The sequence below is a fragment of the Mus caroli genome, chromosome 10, assembly GCF_900094665.2.
Source record: "Mus caroli chromosome 10, CAROLI_EIJ_v1.1, whole genome shotgun sequence".
Classification (NCBI taxonomy): Eukaryota; Metazoa; Chordata; class Mammalia; order Rodentia; family Muridae; genus Mus; species Mus caroli.
In genome coordinates, this window is record NC_034579.1 from 113,616,724 (window position 1) to 113,624,408 (window position 7,685).

A 7,685-nucleotide genomic window follows, 5' to 3' on the forward strand; every position below is an offset into this window, starting at 1 on the left:
ACACACACACACACACACGGAGTAGCGGAATAAGAAAAGCTAGCCTAGTTGTGATTCAACTTTGAGTCTCTGCCTCTCTTGCTTTACATCAGTGGTCCCTATTAGGACTTCCACATTCCCACTGAAGTTTAAACCATGCTGTTGGATAGAAACAATTGCGAATTATCATCATCCTGTGCAGATGATGAAATCGAGATGTTGAGTTTAATTTTCGTCTCTGAGCTCACACAAGGAGCCCATGAGGCACCGCTCAGCTCTTCTGAAACCTGTTTGTCTGTTCTGCCTGTAATTCGTCACATTAGGAAACTATGTTAAAATGGTGCGTGGAAAACCCTCAGCTACAAATGCAATAAAGGCTTTATGATGCACACCAGTGGAGAAGATAAGAGCCACTTAGATGGGAACCATGGACTGAAAACGAGTAGGAACAACCGGAAGTGTTGCCATAGTAGCAAAACTGGGTGATTAGAGACGTTGATGCAAATCTCTTTGAACAAAAATAATCAAATTCTATGAAAGAAGATCATTTTGGGTCTATCCTTATATAGTTTGAAAACACCAACTGCCTACAAGCAAAAGGAACAGTGCAAATTAATACCAGCTTCTGGGTAAAGATGTGTGGCTTTTTCTCGTGGAAACATCACAGTACAATATTGCCATGTGTCGCCAAAAAGCCAATGGAGCCTGAAGCTGGGGCTGCATGGGCGGTTTTGGGAGAAGCTGTCACTTTGCTTGGGTTTTGGTGCCACCTCGAGAACACTGAAAGTAAGAGCTGTGCAGGAGCTGGCTAGCGTAGGAATCTGCATGTTAGATCCTCAGAAGAGCTTCAGTAGAACCAGAGTATTAAGGTGGGCTGGAGACAAAGCTCAGTAACCGGTTAAGAGCTCTGGCTGCTCTGCCAGTGGTCCTGAGTTCAATTCCCAGCAACCACATGGTGGCTCACAACCATCTGTAATGGGATCCAATGCCCTCTTCTTGTGTGTCTGAAGACAGCGACAGTGTATTCATATAAATGAAATAAATAAATCTTAAAAAAAGAGTATGACACTGGACGGGATCTGGGTGTGTTGGGAGCCATGGCAAAGATTATAGGTAGAGAGAGGATCAGCCATGCATCAAAACACATTTCCAAGACATCAGTCAGGGTGGCACTTACCCTGAGAATAAGCCAGAGAGAGTAGGCATGATGGAAGCATGCAGACAAACCAGGGAAGGTCATTGGCCAAGAGCTGAGAACTGCTTACACCTCGTGACAGCAGCCGAGGGAAGGAGAAGCCCCTGCAGCTGGGAAGTCATTACGACTTGGAATGCGTTCATAGAGTTAGAAAGATGTGAAATATACCAGGTGTACAGCTTTATTCTCACCACTCTGGGATCAGAGGCAGGTGGATCTCTATGAGTTCAAGGCCAGCTTTGTCTACATACTGAGTTCCCGGATAGTCCAGGCTGCATAGTAAGATCCTCTTTGTGTGTGTGTGTGTGTGTGTGTGTGTGTGTGTGTGTGGTCCAGAGGATAACTCCAGGACCCCCGAGTAGAGTAAGAAGAGGGGACATGTATGGAAGGTGGAATTCACCTCCTTAAATTTTTCAGTGACAGAATAAGAAAGTTTCTATCCTGTGTGGCAGGTAGGCAGCACTGGTATATATTCCCTCTCCTCTCCTCCCCTTCCCTCCCCTCCCCTTCCCTCCTCTTCCCTTCCTCTCCTTTTTCCCTCCCCTCCCCTCCTCTTCTTTCCTCTCCATCCCCTCACTGTCATAACATTTGACCCTGTGACACAGGAGAAAGTATTTATAACTGTCAGGAACATAGAATTTCAAAATACCTATAAAATTAGCACTATAAATTGCCAACCCTAAAACTGCTATTGCGTTATTCCAACAGTATAAGAACAAGACATTTCTCTAACTAGAAATGGAGAGCAGACTGATGAAGATCAAGTCTGAGGAGTCCCTTGGCCTCCTTCATGCTGGTGAGTCCTGCCCATTAAAACCAATAAAAATGCATCCTATACATTCATTCCTTGATCTTCTTAATCCTGAAACTTAATCTTGAAAAAAATGTGTTATAAATTGAAGGGCTAATTGGCTGTCTCAATACAGACGTCCTACACGCTCTGATTATGAGACAATTGCTATGGTTCTGCTTACAAATCGGCTTGTGTTACCTTGGTGACTGTTTATCTCAGAATGTATCCATCCAATCTCAGTCTGAATGCAGTCATTGTTAACTGGATCAGTCGGAGAAGTGTGTAGGACTCTAATGAGACAGGGCTTAGGGTATATCTGTTTTCTTGTTTTGAGAGAGGATTAACTGTGGGGAGAAGACATATCCAAAACAAGGGCCACACCTTTCCATAGAATGGAGTCCTAACTAGATTAAAAAACTAAATTAAGAAGAAGAAGAAGAAGAAGAAGAAGAAGAAGAAGAAGAAGAAGAAGAAGAAGAAGAAGAGGGAGGGGGAGGAGGAGGAGGAGGAGGAGACAAAAGAGAGAAGCTGAACAACAGCATTGCCCTTCTCACTGCGTCACAGACCCCTAAACATCATCACGTCTTCCTGGCCTTAATGCTCTGTGCCATTAAAACTGTGACCCTAAATAAGATGTTTCTCCCTGGAGCTGCTGGGTCGCAGCGTAGAGAATCATGGCTAACACAGTGAACAGCTGGACAAGCCTAGACCACATGTCTTATCTTAAGAGATTTCCCAGTGGAAAGAACTCTCATAAGTCTTCCCCAGGGAAAGCCCCATATGATAGAAGTGATGTCACTTCCTAAGGGAAAACTGTGGTGCTCTGGGAGATGCCAGACATACTTTGAAATGAGTAGCAAGAGATCAAGTGCTTAAAGTATGGAGAAGTGTTTTATATTGGACATAAATACACTTTCTGATGCAAGTGTATTTCAGTTCAGTCATTTTTTTTAACCAAAGTGATCATTTGTCTTAGTCTCTGCTAATACGTCACTGCCTATACTTTTGTTAATTATCTGTCCTGATCACTTTATATTAGCCAGGGTTTAATAATGGAAATAAAATATGAACTATTTTAAAGAGATTTAATATCAAGAATTAGCCAGGCTGGTGAGATGGCTCAGTGGGTAAGAGCACGCGACTGCTCTTCCAAAGGTCCAGAGTTCAAATCCCAGCAACCATATGGTGGCTCACAACCATCTGTAATGAGATCTGACGCCCTCTTCTGGAGTGTCTGAAGACAGCTACAGTGTACTTACATATAATAAATAAATAAATCTTAAAAAAAAAAAAGAATTAGCCAAGCATGGTGGCCCACACCTTTAATCCCAGCACTCTGGAGGCAGAGGCAGAGGCAGATGAAGCTTTCTGAGTTCAAGTCCAGCCAGGGCTACATAGTGAGACCCTGCCTTAGAAACACAAATAAATAAATGAAAATTGAAAAACCAGGTCATTACAAAAGTCACAAGAAATGCCAGGAGACTGGGTGATAAGCTGAGATTCCGGAATAATTCATACAACACAGCATTCTGAAGAACTGTCTCCCGCTGCACTTATGTAGGTAGGAAATGAAGAATTTAGTCTCTATTTTTTTCTAATTAATTTATTTACTTATTTACTTTACAGCCAAGAATCTACTCTTAGAACTATTTAAGTTAAAAACAAAACGAAGTTAGCAAACAGAATGAAGTCAGTAGCTGTCATACTACTGCGAGCCTGCAATACAGGAAGTCTGAGCCTTCTTAGCAACCAGGAAACTAGGAATTCTGCGTTAGACACTGCCAAGTGTCTACACTAGCCAGGGCTAGTACTGCCCTCCATGAACCTGGGGACTCCATTTAGTGGGACCACCATGTGATCACACTACGAGTGTCCTTAGTAGACCCCAAGGAGGATAGTGAGGGCAACAGCATCCTAAACCTGTGTAGGCACATCTCATTGGTGCTAACCAATCCATTACAGAACCCTGTGCTACAGACGGGCTAATTCGTAGATCAGTTAAGAGACGAATAAGTTTTATCATGGGGCAGTCAGAATTGAAAGGGAAGAGGTTGTTTATGTCAGTCTTTAAGCACATGTTGTCTGGCAAAAGCCTAAAGGTCTCAGATAAATTTTATGATTTCGTGCAAAAAATCAGTTCCTGGTTTCCAGAGGAGGGAAGCTTGACATTAGAGGATTGGAAACGAGTAGGTAAGATGCTTCCTCCCTCGGAAGGGACTGATGTATTAATGAACCAATTGGCTTGGGAAAATGTGAATACCTTGTGCCAAGACCTAAGCAGACCAATCCGTAAGACAAGTTCCCTACAAGATTATATTAAAGCATGTGTAGACGCCTCACCAGCCATAATTCAGAGGATAGCTTACGCCACAGCAAGGAAAGAGAAGAAATTCGGTGCCCATGTCAAAAATACTTATGGAATTACATGTTTCAGTTATAAAAAACCAGGGCACCTGAGAAAAGATTGTAAAAATCTCTCAGGAGACAAGAAGAACATTCCTTTGGGTCCTTTCCAGCGTACTGTAAAACTTTAAATCTATATCTTTAAAAAAATAATAAATTTAGATGCCAAAAATCTCGCTGAGTGTCTATGGCACCCTACAATCAGGCATTAAACCCCCTAGATTAGGTTCAATATATAATCCTACTTGTCATTATTTTTGACATTGTTTATTAGTAATCGTTGTGTTTCCACTCATCTTTAGAGTGCTCCTGAGGTCTGTAGCTACGACGAGGCGGGACATCCTAAAACTTCGGCTAAAAAATAAAAAAAGAAAGGGAGAAATGCCATGCTCTCTGGTCGAGTCAGCTTGACAGGCTGAGGCTTGAAAGCTACTCACGAAGCAAAAGAGTTTCACGGAAACTCGCTCCTGGAGTCTGGCGTTCTCTCTAACCCATACATTAATTTTCCACTCCCATGTTAGTCTAGTGTGTGGATCCACGTGCTCTATTTTAGTATTATCCTATTATAAGTGCCTTTTAAGATTGAATTCTGACATAGCTAAAGCCTTCCGCCAGTGTTCCAAGTGTCCTAGAACGTCCTTGAGCAAGACCACGGGCTTAAAATTCAGGAAGAATGTTGCTATTCAGTGACATTCAGAATAGCCTCTGGTACTACACTATCACACAGAATAAAAGCCAAGTCGCTCCCATATACAGGAATTTACAATGGTTTAGGAAGTAGATTGGGCTGTGGTTTTAGAGTATTGCATTATTCATGAGATGGTTAGCTANAACGGAACTCCCTAGTTAGAACCATGACTTGGGTGTGAAAGCCCTTGCCGTAAGAGAGTAAAGACCTCAGGCTTCTAAGACTATAGCTTAGTTACACCGATACACATGTATTTACAATGGCCTAGGGGGAAGGTGGACTATACAATAGACTAAAATAGGAACACTGGCAAGGACACAAAGCCTTTGACCCTGTCTTCTAAGATTAAGTGAATCTTAGGTGGAGCCCTTGTTGATCCCAGTTGTTAACAATGAATTCTATCCCAGGTGGTTCCCGTTAGACCTTCTGTGTTTGCATTCCTCTGTTTTATGTAAGAATCCAGTAACCTCTTTGTACCTTGAGAGTGTGTCACCCAACTTCCTTATTATCTTCTGTATAAAAAGTGTGATGCTCGATTTGACAAATTACATTCAGATTCTACACAACCTCTCCAGTGTATATCTGTCTGCCAATTCATCTGACACTTTGCCCACCCGAGACTAAAGACCTGTTCCACTCAGACAAAGGGGCCCAAAGGGTCTGCGGTAATTCTCTGTATCCCTTGGGTTTGGGTGTCTGGTTATGGTGGTTATTTTATAAATTATAGATAGGTTGTCATTTTAAGGGATACTTTGGAAATGTCATAATTTTGAACAGGGAGGAAATATATGGGATGGATTACTAAATTTGTTCTTCAACAAAGCATTGGATAGCCATAATCTTACGCTGGTAGAAATCTTTGCAACTGATGTAAAATTGAAGCTATACTGTAAAGCTCATAGCTCCCTCTCAAGTCTCTGCCTGTACGCCACCATGTTTCCTGCCCTGACGAATAGACTACACCTATGGACTGTTAGACAGCCCCAGTAAATGTTTTCCTTTATACGAGTTGCCATGGTCCTGGTGTCTCTTCACAGCAAACTCCAAACTATGACCTATCCCTTCTATTACCTGAATTGAAGACAGTATCAGAAGCTAACACAGCCAATGCCATGTGACACTAGAAGATGGACAGAGGCGAAGTTCAATGGAACAGAACAGTGTTTCTGGAATTAGAGCACACACGTGGCACATTGATTCTTTGGAAAATTGCTAAGACGATTCACAAATTACAAAGGGACAAGCAGAGCTGATGAATGAATTTCTTCATACCACACACAGACACAGACACACATACACACAAGCTCCAATGCACAACACATCTAGACACAAACCAGAATGCTATGTTCTTACAGACTAGCATGGCAAAACATCTCTATGACTTTGAAGAATGCAAATATTTCTTAGACCACTGAACTGCTTCTAAACATCAAAGGACTTTGAAATCGAGTTCTAGTTTGTCATGGATGGCACATGGCTGCCCTTACTCTCTAAGGAGAGTTTCCTCTTCAGCAATGCTTTTCAAGTGAATTAAATGAACCATTATATATAAAATAACGATAGCCGTTAAGATAAAGAGAAGTAGCTATCTCACAATTGGACTGTGATAAAATTTGCCCAGATGCTAAATCCACGTCCACTGTTGTCAAGTATCTAAGTGGTAGACAGGATGTCTTAGTCGGGGTTTCTATTCCTGCACAAACCCTTGTGACCAAGAAGCAAGTTTGGGAGGAAAGGGTTTATTCAGCTTACACTTCCACATTGCTGTTCATCACCAAAGGAAGTCAGGTTAGGAACTCACACAGGGCAGGAACTTGGAGGCAGGAGGTAGGAGGCAGGAGGCAGGAGCTGATGCAAAGGCCACGGAGGGATGTTACTTACTGGCTTGCTTCCCGTGGCTTGCTCAGCTGGCTTTCTTATAGAACCCAAGATGACCAGCCCAGTGATGGCACCACCCACAATGGGCCCTCCCCGTTTGATCACTAATTGAGAAAATGCCTTACAGCTGGATCTCATGGAGGCATTTCCTCAAGGGAGGCTCCTTCCTCTATAACTCCAGCTTGTGTCAAGTTGACACACAAAACCAGCCAGCACACAAGCTAAAACCAAAGCTGAGCCTGGTGGATTGTGTTTCCTTAAAGCTAGAATTTTAAAATCTTGGGTCATTTTTTAACAATTGGGAAATTAAGCCAGGTGGTGGTAGTGCTTGCCTTTAATCCCCTGGGAGGTAGAATCAGGCTGAGCTCCAGGACAGCCCCGGCTACACAGAGAAACCCTGTCTTGAAACACCAGAAATAAATAAATAAATAAATAAATAAATAAATAAATAATAAATAAATTGAGAAATTAGAAGCTATTATAGCTAAAATCCTCTATTATTTTAACGTCACTTTTAATAAAATGAAAAAGCAAAACCACAGGCTCGGAGGAAATATTCATAGTATGTAAGTCTTATAATAACCTGGTATCTCAAACTTCCATAGTTCAATAAGTGGGTGGCCCAGTTAAAATGAGCTAAGTGTTTGAACATTCCTCTTAAACTGATATACAAATGGTCAGTAATTGTATAACAGTCTGACATTAATAATTATGATAATGACACTTATTATTGCATAATGAAATATCAC